Below are 19,286 nucleotides of genomic sequence, written 5' to 3'. Positions count from 1 at the left end.
TCCTTGATGTTTTGCTTTGGTGTGCCTGATATTGTTAGGACTGGGTCGAGGACGAGGGACGTAGAGGTAACGTCCTGATTACTTACCCGTAATCCTCATTACTCTTAGTCCTACTCATCCTAGACCCAGTCCTGCTTCCCACCCACCCTCCCGGTATCAGGCTTTTGTGGGTTTTGGTATGACAGGGAGTGCTCCAATGAAGTATGTGTTTATATGCCAGGACTGGAGGGTGGGTGGGGCTAGGACTTGTTTCCCGTTTTTTTCTCTTTCTGGTAAAGGAGTTGCCCTCATATTCTTAAGACTGGGTCGAAGACAAGTAGGACTAAGAGTAATGAGGATTACTGGTAAATAATCAGGGCAGTGCTTTAAGTGGGATGAAATCTCTCTAAAATGGGCAAACCTCTTGTAGGGGCATTTCCTATGTGTTTAAGGGCCTGGCTTAAAACATGTAAACGACAACCCCATGCTTCACAGAGTATGCCACCTTATCAGTATTTGGGTGCATCTCTATGAGTTTTCTGTTACTGCAGCCAGATAAATTACACATCAATTTACATACACTTAAAACAAGCCAGAACTACTGGATTTGCCAATGCTTGTGGACACTCTCCCAAAAATTAGCAACAACAATGATATAATTGTTAATAACAAGGATAGAAAATGTTTCGATTCTGACATTGCAAGACTCTGAATTAAACACTACTGAGGGCTGTAAAAGCAGTGTATGCAGTCTGAGTACCTTTATGACCCACTGACAGGCATTGTGGGAAACTCCCACTCACTTCAGTCTCAGCTGCAGAGCTCTCAATCATATCCCAGAATCTGATCCCGCACCCAGGCACGTAGAGGCAACACAGATTGCACTATGAGCTATGCTCATGTGTTCCATGAAAAAACATCTGGTAAAAGTAAATACGCTTAGGGAATGCAAGATAAAGTGAAATCTGAAATGTAATAGGCCCTGCATCACTGACAGGGATTGTTGTAAGGGTTTTACAGCCATTTATGATAACTCGATCAATAATGTTGCCTGTAAACTTAAAAACATGAAGAACATAGGGTCTGATAGAGACCTCTTTTAAAGGCAGCATTTACCAGACAGGCTCGGCCCACCTAAACCCTGAATGCAGAGATACGTGAAAATATATGAAATCAAAAAGTGTGGTTCACATATACAGCAAAATCATTTCTATTTTAGTATATTATTATCTATTGTACTTAAGTGAAATGCTTCTGAGGAGCATGAAAAAGAAATACACTCTTGTTTTTGTAATTTTGGAGTATCACAGCAGTCTGCCAGACAGATAGAATCATACTTCTATGTGAAGCCTGCTACTTTTTTTGCTAGGGTCGAGCCTGTGAGTGCATGCCCTTGCGCATGCGTCTCACTTGCAAGATTTGTTGTGTACAGTAAAGGACTTGGAGTCTGCCTCTCACTCAACATTTGTTGGCTTGCATGATGCTCTTCTTTATAGCTTCAAAATTCGGCCACTTCAAACCTGGCATCATTGCCGTTCCTCTCTGTGGCCAGGGACCAAGCACTGATTGATTCAACTCAATCAGTGCCCGTCAGCTGCTCCCGAAGTGATCGAGATACTATTTTGCTCTTTTTAACTTCAAGTGCCCTGCAAACAGAAGACTTGTTATTGGCAAACAGGTGCCCAGTAGGAGAAACAAAATCAAAAGTTTTATAGCTAACTTTCTTTTTTTGCCACATCATCTTTTCTCACTTTCCACTCATGTTTTATTTTGATTTTGCTTGTGATTGCTGTTCTAAAAAATTCAACATTGTTTCTTTTTTATGTTTTATTTATGAAATGATGTTTTGACACATAATCAAGCAGTACACCCCAGTCCACCCCTCTCCAATTTGCCCCATTGCAGTCCACCCCAATCCACCCCACTTTATCCAACACCAATTCACCCCAACCCATCTCACTCCAACCCTCCCAACCCACTCCAATCTAATCTACCCCCTCCAATTCACACAACTCTAATCCAAAACAATCAGCACCACTCCAAAACAATCTGCCCCACACTAATTCAAAACAATCTGTCCCACTCCAATCCAAAACAATTTAACCCACTCCAATCCACAACAAAATGCCCAACTACCCCACTTCAATCTGCCCCACTCCAATACAAAACAGTTTGGTCCACTCCAGTCCAAAACAATTCGCCTCTTTCCAATCTGGCCCAATCCAAAACAGTCTGCCCCACTGCAATCTGCTGCATTCCAATCCAAAACAATCTGTCCCACTTCAATCTGCCCCACTCCAATCCAAACAAATTTGCTCCACTCAAATCTAAAGCAATCTGCCACAATCCAAAAAAAAATAATCTGCCCCACTTCAATCCCAAACAACCTGCCCCACTCCAATCCAGTTCAAATTACCCCACACCAATCTGCCCCTTTCTCATTCAAAACAACCTGCCCACTCCAACCTGCACCACCCCACCATGCCTTACTCCAATCCCAAACAACCTACTCTAATCCAAAACAATCTGACCCACTCCAATCCACCTCACCTCAATTCACTCCAATCTAATCCAACCCAATCCACCCCTCTTCAACCCAATTCACCCCATACAGTCCACACCACTGCAATTCAGTCCATCCCACACCAATCCTGTCCACCCCACTCCAGTCCAATCCACCCCACTGCAATCCACTTTAATCTACCCCACTTCAATCCAGTCCACTCCTTTTCAATCAATTCACCCTCCACCAATCCAATCCACCCACTCCAGTCCTATCCAGCACAATCCACTCCACTCCAATCCACCCTAACCCACTCCAATTTGCCCCAAACCAATCCACCCCACCCCACCCCAATTCAATCCACCCCACCATTATCCAATACACCCCAATCTAATCCACAACATTGAATCCAATACACCCCACCCAACCCTAACCAACCTCACCTAATCCAATCCACCCCATTTCAGTCCAATCCACCTCACTCCAATCCACCCCACTTCATTCCACCCACTCTACTCCAATTTAGCTCACCCATCCCATTTCAGTCCACCACACTCCAACCCACTCCAGCCAGCCAACCCTATTCCAATATGCCCCACCCGACCCACCCCACTCCAGTCCACTCTAATCGGCCCCAGTCCAATCCACCCCACCTCAATCCAATCCACGCAACCCCATCCCAGTTCACTCCACCCCACTTCAATCCATCCACCCCACTGCTCTTCAATCCACCCCCCAACAAGGCAATTCACCCCAATCCAATCTATTTCACTCCACCACAATGCAATCTAACACACCCACCCCATTTCAACCCACCCCATCTAATCTACCCTACTCCAATCCATCCAGCCTGCCCTACTTCAATCCACCCCACCCTACTGCACTCCTATCCACTCCACTCCAATACATCTCACTCCATTCACCCCATCCAATCCTGTCTATCCCACTCCAATCCAATACACTCCACTCTAATTCAGTGAATCCACTCCACCCCACTCCATTTCAATCTACCCACTTCAGTCCAATCTAATCCACCCACTCCAATTCACCCCACTCCAATCCATTCCACCCCAATCCAATCCAGTTCACCCATCTCACTCCAATCCAAGCCAACCACCCAAATTCAATCGAATCCACCCCAATCCCATCCACCTCATCTCATTTCAATCCACCCCACTCCAATCCAATCCACACCACATCAATCCACCCCACTCCACTTAATCTACCCCACTCAACCTTAATCCAATCCACCCCATTCTACTCCAATCCAATCCACCCCACTACCTCAATCCACTCCAACCCACTCCACCCTATTCCACCCCACCCCACTCTGCTCTATGACACTCTCTGCCACTGACCTCTACTCCCCTCTACTCAACTCTATGACACTCTACTCCTCCTATTCCACTTTACAACATTCCAACAAACCACTCTATGATTCTCTACTCCTGAAATCCACACCACTAACTTTTAGCCATGCTGAACAGCAGCCACTGTAATGATGAGGAGACGGAAAGTGAGGTAAACATCTCTTTCTTTATTGATTTCCTCACCCGAATGCCCAACCGTCGTTCTCTCCCTCTCCCTCCCCCAACATTCCAAAACCCCCCACGCACAGCGTCAGCCGTGCGCACAGACACATGAGGGAAGGCTGAGGGAAGAAATAAAAAGACACGACACACGGGGAAAATGACAGCACCACTGTACTTCAATGGAACATTACATCTTTTCCCTTTTATCAACGCTTAATTCAGTGCGTAATCTTTGAATCTGACAGGTGGTACAATAGCTCTTTTGGTTGTTACAGTGCCCTTTGGACTGGTTACAACTGTAGTTGAAGACATGTTGGAAGGGTTGCTTTTTGCAGCATTTTCATGGCTTGTTCTACACTGTTCACCGTGGTTTGCAGGTTGGCTGTATTCAGGCAAACTATTATGAACAACTTCATGGTCCCTGCCTGGTTCTGGTAACTTCACGCTGACTACATTCGATCCATTCCACCATTGACCATTATCCAACAAGACAGCTGTGCTCTTAGTTTTAACCACACTCCTTGCCTCACTGTATTTGCTCATATTAACTCCTTTCTTCCGATATCTCACTCTCACCAAATCACCAGCACTCACATTTATTTCCTTGACTGCATTTCTAGAATTATAGTTGCTACTCATGCGTTTTTGACGGTGGTCAACTAGCTTCCTCATCTCAATCTCCTTTTCTTTTAAGCTCTTTGACTCCCATTTCTTCCATGCCACTGACCAGTACTGCTGCAATTGTGTGATGGCCACTCTACACCTGAGCAACTCAAAGGGTGTTCTGTCAGTGGTGTTGTGTGGAGTGGTGCGATACGACCATAGTCTAGTTCTAAGAGCTGCTTCAATAGGAATGTGAGACCTTAATGCCATTTGAATAGTTTCTTTGACTAAATGATTGGCCCGCTCAACCTGCTTTACTTTGGGGGTGGTATAAGGATGACCGTATTTGTTCTATATTATTTACTTTCAGGAACTTGGTCATTTCTTGTGACAGGAATTGCACTTCGTTGTCTGAAACCAGCTGACGTGGAAAGCCCTCCTTACAAAACACCTCCTTCAGGAATGTCGTCACCTCAGACGTGGTGGGTTGTGACACAAACTTTACTTCAATCCATTTACTAAAGTAGTCAATAATAACAATGGCATAACGCATGTTTAGGGGAAGAACATTCATTGGCCCGATAAAATCGATTCCGATTTTTATCCACGGGTCCTCAGGTAACTCAACAGATAACATTGGACAATGGTGAGCAGACATGGTTTTGTCCGCTTTAGCACATACGGAGCATTGGCTGACAAATATGTCTACGTCACGATCCTTGGCTGGCCACCAATATCTTTCCCTAAGTTTTTGCTTAGTTCCTGTCATTCCTACATGACCTTCTTGTGCTAGGGCCACCAACCTCCCTCTCAATGACATTGGTGCAATAAGGGTTTCACCTCTGAGGAAGACTTCATCAACAATGGTAATGTCATTTTTAATTTTCCAATATGGTTGCAATGTTTCATTCAGTCGCTTTTCACGCGGCCAGCCTTCCATTATGTACTTTTTCATTTCTGTAAATACATTGTCATTTCTAGTGGCCTCCTCCCATTCTTGTTTTGTAATAGCACTATGGGGCTCTTCACTATTAAACAAACATGCAACCAGAACATCATCATCATACTCGTTTTCTTCACAATCAGTTTCACGTGACAAGTAATCAGCAGTAACATTCGCTTTGCCACTAATATGCTCTGTTCTGAATTGGTACTCTTGTAATTTAGACACAAGCTTTGCTATTCTTGGAGTAGGTTTACTCGAACCTCTTCCATCTAGAATGCTAACTAACGGTTTGTGATCAGTACGCAAAATGAACTCTTTTCCCCAAAGAAAACTTTAAAACTTTGTAACAGCCCAGACACAAGCTAAAAGCTCACGTTCAATCACTGAATATTTTGACTTAGCTCTTCTCAGTTTTCGTGAAGCAAAAGCAATACTTTTTTCCTCTTTAGCCACTCTCTGGCTTAGCACTGCCCCCAGTCCAACCTGACTAGCATCAGTGGTTACTATGCTCTGTAGTTTTTCACTGAAAGACTGCAAGGAAGGTGCTAGCTGAAGTTCTTTTTTTAATGTTTTTCATGCTTTCTTCACATGTCTCATCCCATATGAATTCTGCATCCTTCTTTGTTAGCTTCCGAAGTGGTTCCACATTTGTAGCATAATTCTTTATGAATTTAGAGTGAAATTCACACATTCCTAAAAATGATGCAAGTTCTTCCTTGCTACTTGGGGTTGGTGAGTTTGAAATTGCAGATATTAGGGATGGCTTTGGTCAAACACCTTGTTCATCAATTAGGTGCCCAAGGTACTCTACTGTTCCTTTGAAAAATTTACATTTGTCTTTTTGTAGCGTTAGACCACTGTCTTGAATTCTCTGTAAAACCTTTTTTAAAATAGACAGGTGTTCTTCCTCTGTTTTACTGTAGACTAGTATGTCATCCTGAAATGACCTTACACCTTCCATATCTGAAAAAAGTTGATTCATTACTCGCTGGAAGACTGCAGATGCCGAACACAGCCCGAAAGGTAATCTACAGAATTGGTAAGCTCCTTCAGGAGTGATGAACGCTGTATAACTCTTTGAACCTTCCTCCAACTGAACTTGATGATAAGCTGCACTGAAGTCCAGAGTAGTGAAGAACTTTGCTTGATCCAAAGTCATCACCATCTCATTTATCAAAGGTAATGGTTGACAATCAGCTACCACGTGTTTGTTGAGTTGGCGTAGGTCAATGCATAAACAGATTGAGCCATTCCTTTTCTTAGCCAGGACCATGGGCGACAACCAATCAGACGCATTGATGGGTTCTATTATTCCATCATCACACCAATTCTTTAGCATAGCCTTGACCTCAGAGCTGGCAGACAAAGGTATGTTTCTTACACGTTGTTTCATGGGTTGCACGCCTTCCTTCAAAATTATTTTATGTTTGAAATTCTTTACGCATCCCAGTTTTCCACTGAATGCTTCTTTGTATTCCTCAAGAATGTTTTCCAAACTGTCTTTTTGAATACTGAACACGTAGGGTGGTTGACATGGGTTGATCAACATCCTCAGGCTCTGTTGCTCCAACCAACCAAGAATGTTGACATTGTAGTCAACCACGAACACCTTTGAGGATGTACTTTTGTCCTTGAACTTCAGATCAGCATTAAATACTCCTTCTAGCTTTATTTTGTGACCTCCATAGGCTCCTGGAATAACCTTGCTAACCTGTAGTGGTGCTTTACATCCTAAGGTCTCATAAGTGTTCTTTGACAAGATAGTAATTCTGGATCTAGTATCAACTAGCATTTCCACACTCTCTCCATTTACATGGATGTTACATTTGGGTTGATTATGTAAGTTTTCCTTACTGATGATGGCCACAAGCAACACTAAATTCTCCATCATTTCATTGTCATCTGAGTCCTCGTCTGATTTATATTCTTCCACCTTGAAGACTTTCTTCACATGAGAAGACTTGCAAACTTTAAGGAAGTGTCCAACCTTTCCACATCCTTTGCAAGTTTTGCCGATGGCAGGACATCCCCTGCTGGATGCTAAATGGGTACTGGATCTGCAGCGATAACATGTCATCTTGTTGCTGCTTGAATTTGAACTGCTTTTCTTATTGCTTTTCCTTACTTGACTTGTAGATGATTCACTTTCCTTGCGGATCAGATTGACATCTGCTGAATGGTTATCAGGTTTGCGCAACAATTTTTTCCCCTTTGCAGATCTTTCCATACTTTTAATGGTTGATACCACCTTCTCTAGGCTGGGGTTGCGATGGCACAACAGTTTTTCTTGCACCTTAATACAAATGATGCGCATAACTACCTGATCGCGAATCATCTCATCCATGTCTCTGAATGAGCATGTTGTAGCTAACATCCTCAAGGTTGCGACATATGACTCAATTGACTCTCCTGGAGCTTGGTAACGGTAAAAGAAATTATATCTTTCCATAATAATGCTCATAGTTGTATCAAAGTAGTTTTTCATTCTTGCCTTGGCTTCAGTAAACACATCCCATTCTTGTTCTTCCTCCTCCTCTTTCTCAACAGGAGCTATGTGATCAAACAACCTTCTTCCTTCTACCCCCAGACAGTTATACATCATGGCTTGTTTTCTGGCTGGATCATACTTGGTTCCATCAATAGCCTCCAAATGTTTTTCAAAACATTTGATCCATTGTGTCCAGCTTTCTGCCGGGGGTCCTGGAACATCTAAAAAGGTACTTGGCATTGCCACTGCATTCATTATGCCAGCCATTATAATATTAATTTTCTGGGGTTTTATTTATAATTTATAGGTAAAGATCTATCAAATTGTTTAACTCCTCAAATTTAGATTGTACAATGCATTCGTTTAACTATAAATATCACGTTTTAGGATCTGGCTCCCTCCTGTGGCAGTTTCAGGTATAGCACATTAGTTAATTCAGGGCATGTAAAGGGTTAATCACTCACAGTTCAGCTCACGAAGTCCTCTCAGAAGCCAGAATATCAGGGTCAAGAGGTCATAACTTGCTGGCAAGAATTTAGATGCCTGAGTGGATAAGAGCTGACACACCTCGTTGAATAGATTTTGCTACTTGATCCCGTCCCTCGTCGCCAAAATTTCCTTGTGTAATGATGAGGAGACGGAAAGTGAGGTAAACATCTCCTTCTTTATTGATTTCCTCACCCGAATGCCCAACCGTCATTCTCTCCCTCTCCCTCCCCCAACATTCCAAAACCCCCGCGCGCAGAGTCAGCCGTGCGCACAGACAGATGAGGGAAGGCTGAGGGAAGAAATAAAAAGACACGACACACGGGGAAAATGACAGCACCACTGTACTTCTATGGAACATTACACCACACTGGTGTACAACATGGCAAAACACATCACCAAAGCCAATTGCTCTTGTACAGGCGAGACCTATTGGGTTTGCCAATGCTTATTTAAATCAGTCCAAGGCAGGCCAGCAAGAACGGTCATGGAAGAAGACAAGTCGAGGTCCTCAAAAATGGGAGCCATTGGGTCCCATGGGCACCCACCAGCTCAAATTAACCACTAGATCTCTCAGATGAGCTACACATGCTTTTCGCATCCAACATAAATCCCACAAAGTCATTCATGTGGCCAGTCGTGCTGGTGGGGGGGGGTGCAGGCTGTGGGCCAGAACGTCTCCATTCCCCTACCAGTTGAGCTGCTTGGCTATTTGGCTGAGTGCGAGGCTGGTGGTGCCCACAAAGTGTCTTGCTACCTCTTCTTTATCAAGGCTGCTCCATAAGCACACAACTCAGAATAGGTTTCAAGTCGTCGAGGACACATATTTTAATGCAGTGGTCTTCAAAAGTTGTCTTGCGGAACTCCCTTAAGTAAAAAGGGACCCCTAGGTGAGGTTACCTGCTAAAATGTGTAACCGTGAACGTTGAGTACTGCTGGTATTGCTTAATCGAAGTTGAGGGATACTTGTTTGTGCTAAAATCAAAGATCTCACAAGAAAGGTGATACTCTCTACTGTAATCCCCACCCTGCACTCCAAGTATGACACATTAGTTCGCAAGCAGCGGCAGCTTTCCCACACATATGCATTTTTAGCATCCGCAGCACATCATTTCCTCACAGAAGAACAGGTGTCACAGGCCACCAAACCCCAAACCTGGGGGCCTCCTTGCTTCAGTAGTGTAAGGTAGCAGGTATGGGGGACAGGGGTCTTAAACAGGACAGAGTCCTGGTGACCAGGATACCCTGAATCATCTCATAAGAGGTCCCTGAATCTACCCTCACAGATCGCCTGCAGATCCTCAGTGGGCCCTTGCTTTACGTCATCACTCAGTTCTCACAGACTGTTTTCAGGCCCTCACAGACACTCAGCACACCCTTTAAATTCTTGAGTTCATACTAACAGATCCCAAGCTAGACTTAGTCAACCGTAAACTAGGATTAGTAGAGGGTCCCTAAGGGCGGTGAGAACTGAGGCACCTTCAGTGAGCCCTTGGACAATCTAAAGGGACTGAACAATCAACCATTTAATCGACCCTAACTGGCCCTTAGCCACACTCACTTCACTTCAGACCCACTCTGCCAGTGCTCAGTCTGTCATACCCCATCCACTAGGCCTCCACCTTCCACTGACACCCTCAACCTGCTGTCAGGCCACTGTTTGCTATTCTCGGTTGGCTTTCAAAAGACCCGAAACCCCCTTAGCCAGCCTCAAGACCATTACTTAACCTTTCCCTCCCTCTGCTGTTACTCTTTGCCATTGCATCTTTTATTTCTGTTTCTATTCCTCTTCTCTACTCTCTTCGCTACTCTCATCACTTTCCTAATATACTCTTTCCACCTTTCTTATATGCATGTATTTATTTTATTATTTTGGTATAATTAGTATAGCTAAATTACATTAAGGCATAACTACTTAAGCCAGTGGCTCCCAACCTTTTGACTCCTGAGGACCCCCACTGAATAACTACTAGAAGCCGGGGACCCCCAAGCAATTTGTACAATTTAAATTTCAAACATTAAAAGAGTAATTCGCACAAAATACATAAACAAGTACACACCAAACAAATACTCAAATTGCTAATGATATAATTATTTTATATTGAAAAAATATGCAAAAATCTAAACATTTTAATGGGAAGGTTGGTGCTGCATCTTGGCAACTAACTTTTCAACATTTGGTTTTGTTTAGGAAGGCTGAACCCTCAGGTCAGACTCTACATCTCCCAGGCGATTTCTGTTTTTATTTTCTAGGTATATAAGATCTGAGAAAGCTTTTTTCACAAAAATGTGTAGGGGAACGGAAGTAAAACCACAAGAGCCTCTCATATCGCCATAGCCTTTCTGTCACATGTAATTAATTTGTTATATAGCACCTCTCATACCACTCTAGGGTGTTCATCCACGTTACAGGGGACTACAAGGTGCAGGATTTACATGTCATCAACACTGGTAGGCATTTTCTAAGTGGGCCTGGTCAGGAAAAGCACAAACTCAGGTTTCAGAACATAACAGTGGTTAGCGTTGACTTTAATAATAAGAATGTATTTTAACCCTTTTTTTTAGCAGCATAAGGAAAATGAGAGACTGGGAAAAACAAACTTTCTAATTTGTGCCATGCAATTTGCATGCAGCTCTTTGATGGCCGTTCATAGCTCACTCTGCTATGTTATGATTGTAATTTATAAACTGCATAGTAACAAAAGAATCTCTGTAACAAAAGCAATAAACTACTGTGCTATGCACATAAAATACTGTTCTTTGCAGCAGGCATATTAACCATCTGCACTACCTTAGATGAGTCAAAACTTCCACTAAACAAAACTCCCATCTTGCTCCAGCAGGTACATTAATCACCAGAGTTAGCTTGACGCTTTTATGTTCTCTGGAAAGCTGCTGGTTTTACACTGAACTTTGAGGGCTTTTACATTGCTGCACAAATAAAAACACACACGTTTTACTGTTAGAGGTACCAGCTGGAGGAGTGCCTTTCTCCCGGCCCAGGCCTGGGGACCCCCTGGGACTGTGTCATGGACCCCTGGGGGTCCGCGGACCACAGGTTGGAAACCGCTGACTTAAGCGATTAGTGCCAAAACAGTAGTTAAACAATACAGATAAAGACAAATCTGAATAAATGGTACATACATCCATAGAGAACATAAAATGAAAATAATGAACCAGTTGGCTATCAATGAGTCTGAATGAATGAAGCTGTTGCAAATTATGAATTCAGAAGGGAACATGCATCCATCTGTCCTCACCAAATGGCGTTTGGTGGGAGTGGAGGCAAATCCAGATGGATGATAATAAAGGAAAACTGTTGATAAGTAGAAGGTACACAGACAAGATGGTGAAGACAGTTAGGGCCTGAGGGTAGCAGGACGTAGGGGTACCAATGACACAGCAGTCAAAACACATAGGCAAAGTGGATGATAAGTACACTTCAACCAGCACAAGCTTCTCACTGAGTGTGAGGAGTGGCCAACATTCTATAACATGTAAATTGTTGAGAAGTCTCAGCATTCCCTAATGCACCAGGCAGCCCAGTGGAAAAACTCTACATAAACCCATCCAACCAGGGCATGGCTTGGGGCGTCAAGATTATGGTCACACTCTGAGAGTGCTCCAGACCCCCCTGTCATCTGCCCACATCGCCTGCAGTTTCTCACGATATCTGCGCAGGTGAACATAACAGGTGACTTCAGGGAAGCCCCACAATTTATTTGTGACATTCGTTGCCCACTGACATGCCAGCTGAAGCACCTTTCCCCTGTCCCGCTAAGACCCATCATGGCAGACCCGGCTCTCGCATAGGGGCTGAAGGTGCAGTGCCTCCTGGGGGGCAGTGAGGAGGATGGAGTGAAGCCTGGACGTGGGTCACACACTCTGCCTCCCCTGCAGCGTTAGTAATCAGCTTAACCTGCGGTCTGCAGTGGGCCTGTCAGCTCCGGATATGCGGACTCCTGCCGGGATGATAGCGGGACCGTCAGCTCTGGGTGAGCGCCACGTTTCCACCTGCTGAGGTGACCAGTGCCTGATCTAAGCATCTGGATGGACATTGCGCAGGGTGTTGCAGGGCCGCTTGTGGCTTTGAACTTGGGCTTGCTTGGGGGCTGGTAGGCCTGCCTTCTTATGGACTTTCTAAGCCGGGCCCAGTTGGGTGCCACTGCACCGCCTGTGTCTGAACGGGCCCTCTTGCCCGTCAGTGGTGTCAGCAGCTCCTTCGCTGAGCCACTGTAAATTCCAGCTTCTGACAGCCGGTCTGCTCTGTGAGCTCTGCGGTGGCGGGGGAGCCTTCTGGACTGCAGCGCTCCCCTACTGACATTACTTACAGGGTATTGACAGTTGGGCTCACCGTCTGAGACTTGTTGAGGTCTTGGTCCATTATCTTGTCTAAAGAGGACACTGGACGCCACCTTCTGGTGGTGGCTGCTAGCTCGCAGTACGGACCCCAGTGGGCCCTTGCTGCGCCTGCGGCCCGACATCTCTTTTGCATGACAGGTGATGCATCCTGAAAACAGAGCTAATGCGGTGGAGGTGGTGAGCATGGGGCCTTGATGGAAGACTGACGTCAGGGGTAGTGGCTCGCCCTGTATTCAGAAGGTTTAGGTGTGCCACGACCCACCGGAGTCCTTGCTTGCCTGCACCGTAACTTCTCCTTCAGGTCCCTCCTCACTTGTTTGTTTCTCTATCTAGTGCGAAGCCCAGTTTTACATCTGGACGCTCATGCTACCATGAAGTGGGGTAAGCAGGCCAGACTTCAATAGCCTAAGCTTGCATCTCTCAGGGTCATGAGGAATGACAAACAGGGCAAACCACCACCCACTTCCAGCATAGATCAGTTCACTTTTTTGGCAGGATCCTTTGGGGGAGACACCTCTGATAAAGGCACAACTACAGTTGATAGCCTGGACAAGATCCTTCAGGCTATACAGACATAACAGAATGCTGTGGAGAAAAAGATCGGGGAGGTACGTGAGGATGAGGGACTTCTTTACAAGGACTTACGGAATGCTGCGGGTCACATCACAGAGGTAGAGGACCGTGTTTCCATGGTTAAGAATGGGGTTATGGACCTCAAGACCAAGGTCACCCAACTATTCATATGTACAAACTCCACCATCGAGCTGAAGATGCCAAAAATCGCTCTGGGTGCAACAACAAGAGCTTTGTATGGTTTCCAGAAGAGGTGGAGAATTCTCGCCCTGCTGAGTTCTTAGGCCATATTTACAAGGGAGTGTTGCATTAGCTGTGATGCACCACTTTTCCTGTGCCCCCCACGACACCATGTGTGCGCCATATTTACAATATGGTGCACCATGGCGCATGGTAGGACAATAGCATCAACATTTATGGCGCTATTGTGGTACTTTGCAGGATTAGTGCCATAAATTGTGGCACTAATCCTGCAAAGTAAAGGGAGACCCATTGAAAGTAATAGGCACATCATTTTAATACCTGCTCAAAGCATGCGTTAAAAATTACGCTAAAACTGACGCAGTGAAATGTTGTAGATTTCACTACACTATTTTTGTGGGCCTTCCTGCAGGGGAACGCCCCTTTGCATACATTAGGGCCCTCGGTATGAACACGGCGGTCCGTACCGCGCCGCCGGCGGTGGCAGTAGAAACCGGACCGCCAAATAATTAACCAAACGAAACACAGGCATCCAGAAAACCACCCACCGCCAGTAGAGGAGTGCCGACGACGACGGCAGAGTCCGCCCACAGGCCGACAGAAAGGCCCATCCCGCCCATCAAATAATGAACCACCATTCCACCTCCAGTTCCGGGGTGGGAACCACTGCCACACAAAGCCAGGCAGAAATGAACCAAATCCAATGAAACACTCACCGGAGGCCCTCACAACACGCCGAAGCAGACATGGCTAGAGAGCTGCAGATCATGCCAGCCCTGCACCTTGCCATGTACCTCCACGACCGAGACCGCTGACGAAGACGAAGCACCGCAACCTACGAAACAAGGGAGGAAAGGGCACAGTTACATACCCACCCTCTCCACCCACCCAGCAACGCCCCCCCAACCCTTCACAGCAGCACAAGTCATACACCCCACAGCAAGAGGTGCTTACCCGACACAAGGCAAATCCAACTTGACCATAGTACATACAAATGCTCCACACCCATATACGATGAAACGAAAGACCAGGGTTCAACAGTGTGCCGCCACACAGAAACATTTAATTAAAGCTCACAGAGCCAAATACTTTAAACAGGGCCAATGGCCAGTCTGTACGGCTACAAGTGCCATGTGCCACAACGGGCCCAACCTGACTCCCAAAAGTGCATGGTGCTCCACCTAATGGGGCAACAAAGGGGAATCCAGGCACCTCACGGAACGGGGGCAGGGGGTAGTGGGGGTGGGGATTTGCGACGGGGGTGGGCCTTGGACTTTCGTTTGGAAGGTGGAGGGAGTGTGGGCTTGTCCTTTGAAAGTGGGGGAGGGTGTTTTGAGCGGGTGGAGCCAGCTGGACTAGGCTCTGCCCGGGCCTTTATGTTCTCTGGGGAAGGGGCACAGGAATGTGAAGGGCGGACAGGGGTGGGCTGTGAAGTGGAAGGAGTAGAAAAGGCAAGGAGGTGTGCACGCTTAGGGACAAGACGGGGTGGGCCAGTGGGTTGGAAGAGGTCAGCACGGGAGAGGAAAAGTTTTTTCAGAGCAATTGGGTTGGTCGTGGATGAGGGCATGGGAGTGGAGGCAGAGGCAGTGGATGTATGTGGAGTAGGGGTGCGTGTAGTGGGTGCAGGTGACTAGACAGTATGCTGTGATGTGGTTGATGTGTGATGGGTTGGTGTCTTGTTACGTTTGTGTGTTTTTGGAGGGGGGGTGGACACAGTGGGAGAAGACCGGCAGCTAGTGTGGATGTATGTTGTGGGGCAAGTCTGGTGAGTGTGCTGCATGTGTCAACTACAGTAGTTGTGGTGAGTGCAGGTGTGGTGTATGGGGTGCATGTATGGATGTCTGCTATTGTGGTGAGTGCAGTAAGAGGAGCAGCAACAGTGACTGAAGGTGCAGTGCATGAGGGTGTGGATGTAGAGGGGACAGAGAGGGAGGCGGAAGAGGTGGGCACACTGGGGGAAGTGGATGTTGTGTGTGCATGTGTCTGTTGGCTGTGTGAATGCTTGTGGTGGGAGGTGTGGTGCTTGTGTTTAGAAGTGTGCTTCTTGTGTGTTGATGTGCTTGACTGCATGTCTGAATGTGTGCTTTCGACGGGTGAAGGGAGTGGGGTGCTGTAAGGGGTAGAGGAGGTTGGAGGGGGGGGCAGAATGGCCAGCGAAACTGGCTGACGTCCAAGAGGAGGCCAGAGCCTGAAAAGATCTCTGTAGGGCAGACATGGTACCGTGAATGCCACCCAGATAGGCATTTGTCTGCTGCACCTCTGATGCTAGCCCCTGGATGGCGTTGATAATGGTTGTCCGCCCTACAGAGATGGTTCTCAGGAGGCCAATAGCCTCCTCTGTGAGGGCAGCAGGGCTGACTGGGCAGGGGAGGAGGTCCCTGGGGTGAAGGAGACACCCACCTTTCTGGGTGAGCGGGCACGGGCAACTCAGTGGGGAGCAGAAGGGAGGGCAGTGATGGAATGGGGGTGGCGGAAGATGTCACTGTAGTGGTGTGGCCACTAGGGTTGGCCACCGCCTGGGAGCCCCCATAGGAGGAGGTCTCGGAGTCACTACCTCCAGTGGTAGTTGTCTTCCAGTGGAACTCCCCTCGCCCTCCCACCCACTGGTCCCCTGGGCATCGGATGTCTCTGCCTCCGAGGGTCCGTGGGCCACTGCTTCCCCACTTGCCGGTGCCTCAGCTCCCTTGCCAGATGTTGCTGCTTTACCAAACCAACACAAGAGAACAGGGATGGGGAGACAAAACAGGAGAGACCCTTGTAAATAGCTGAATGGAGGTACATAATGGCCAGACATACACCCACCCAGAAGACACACCCAACAGCAAGCACCGTTCACTATGCCCATGGCCATGCCCCTGACTACTGACCAGAATACTGCTCTACACCCATCCCCTGGACTACCTAAGGAGGCGACGTGTGGGAGAACTGACAAAGACACCACTGCACCCTTTGGGGACCATAATGTACATGGACACCAGTCAGAGTCCCTGCCTCTAAGCAGCATGAACCCTAATGCACACGCAGACATCCTTCCAGACTGAAGTTTGTGACATGAGTACTCACCCCCTAGTGACTGCTGTGCAGCTTTCAAGCGCCCATCCAGGTCTGGGTACGCCACCACCAGGATACGTTGCATGAGGGTGGTCAGTGCCCGTCGGGCACCCCTTCCACGTTGGGAGGACTTCCCCAGCTGGGCTTCACAGATCTTACGCGCCCAGCACAGCAGGTCCTCCCACCTCTTTCTGCAGTGGGTGCTCCGCCGGTTGTAGACCCCCAGGGTCCGCACCTCCTTGGCGATGGCATGCCAAAGTGCCCTCTTCTGGTGGGCGCTGACCTAAAAGGGTGACACAGATATGGAACACAGAGGTCAGGCCCTTGCAAGATAGGTATAGCTGGCTAATTGTCCACTATGGGAAGAACAGTACTCTCAGACTTACAGGCCATACACATGCAGCATGCCATGCACCAGGGGCCATGCAGGCTCAGAGATGCACACATATGTCCATTCAACACCATCCAGTACACCCAAACAGTGTCCCCCAAACCCAGACTCACCTGTACCTCTGGCCGTCCGTACAGTTTTGCGTATAGGGGCAGGACCCCGTCCACTATCCTCACCAGTTCCACCTGGGTGAAGGCCGGGGCGCTTTCCCCTGCAACATGAGCCACATCCATTGCCAGAGGAGTACCTGGCAGCACAAGATCAGGGAGTCAAGTGAATAATAGATGACAAAACCACATACGTACCGTGGCGGTGTGCACCGTCACCGGCGATCATGATATGGCAGGATTCACCATTGGCATCCATGTTAACCAATGACGGTGCGAACGGCGGTAAACACCGCCTTACGCTGTGACGTCAACCGCTAGCGCTATGAGGTCACTTCCACAACAAATGGCCTGGACTACAGTGGGCAGACATTTTGGCAGTAACTACGCATTTATAAATAAAAATGTGCACAATGCAGGCCCTACTAGCCACATGAAGCACCTATGCATGTGACCATTCCATAATATACCACACATGAAAAACACTGTTCCCTAATTGAGGTGTAGATGTAGATCTGTCAGGAAGCAGTTAATGTTGAGTCACTACAATGAAATATGCAGTGCACAATTGATGACAATGTGTGCCTATGTATGTGTGTTCATCACACCTTTTTGATACCCCTCATAGGTACCGACCCTTGTGGCGAGGAAGTGCACCATCGGTGTACAGACCACTTGTGGATATGAGGACCATGGTGGAGCATCAGATCATAATCAATTACAGACTCACACGTGCAACAATTCAGGAACTTTGTGCTTTACTGGATCCTGCACTAACTCTGGGAAATCGTAATCAGCATGCCAACCTTACTGAAGTGCAGGTGATCTCTGCACTCCATTTCCTGGCCACGTGCTCATTTCAAGTGAAAGTGGGCATGGGTGCTGGATTTTCACAGCCAATGTTCAGCATGGTGCTGACAAGATTTCTAAATGCATTTGTACAACACCTGCAGTCCTCTGTGAGGTTTCCCCAAAGTACTGACTTCCCTGCCATCAAGTCTGAATTCTATGCCTTTGCCAACATATCCCATGTGATAGGTGCCATCGATGGCACCCACATACTGATCATCCCCCCCAAGAGTGAGTGAACAGGTGTACAGAAACAGAAATAACTTTCACTCCATGAAGATCCAATTGGTATGTACTGCAGCAGACTAGTACATCTCACATGTGAATGTCATGTTCCCAGGTTCAGTCCAGAATTCCTTTGTCTTGAGGAACAGTAGTGTACCACAGAGGATGGAACAACTCCAAGAGGACAGAGGGTGGATCATAGGTAAGTGTGTCTGTCACTAACTGACACATAGCAGACAGCCAGGCTGTCTGACTAAGGGGCTTAACAATGACTACTCTGTATTGCACCTTTTTCAAGGTGATTCTGGCTATCCAAACTTGCATTGGATCCTGACACCAGTGAGGAATCCTAGGATGGATGCAGAGAGAAATTACAATGAGGCCCATGGATGTACTAGGTCGGTGATAGAGCGCACAGTAGGTCTCCTGAAGACTAGATTTCGTTGTCTACATATCTCTGGGGGTTCCCTGGCCTATGGGCCTGAAAAGGTGTGTAGAATAGTGGTGGCCTGCTGCATGCTGCACAACGTGGCAGTGAGACATTGTATCCCCCTCTTGGAGGTGGAGGGTGCTGTATGTCCTGGCCAGCTACCTCAGAGAGGGGAGGAGAGTGATGGTGATGATGAGGAAGGGGAAGATGTAAATTCCAGGACCCAACTGATACAACTCTACTTCCAGTATCTGTGTGGGACTTTGGGCTGACATTGGGGTTTGTGACACATACTGTCAGTGTGCTCAGTCATATAGGGGGGGTTGATAATGATAGGTGAAACATGGTCCAGTTCTGCATGGTACAGATTGATATTTTCTGCATTTACTTAGTTTCACATTTAGGCACACAGGACTCCCTTCATGCAAAGATTTGACAATAAAGTAGTTGCATCCATACTTCGTTCACATTTTAACACAGGGGACAGTGTTACAGGTGTGATATGTGTTTTATTGGTTGCAGGGAGTGAATAGTGCTATTTACAGTCATGGCAAGTCGTA

This window comes from Pleurodeles waltl, chromosome 3_1 (assembly GCF_031143425.1).
Source record: "Pleurodeles waltl isolate 20211129_DDA chromosome 3_1, aPleWal1.hap1.20221129, whole genome shotgun sequence".
NCBI classification, from domain to species: Eukaryota; Metazoa; Chordata; class Amphibia; order Caudata; family Salamandridae; genus Pleurodeles; species Pleurodeles waltl.
This window is presented reverse-complemented; position numbering follows the sequence as displayed.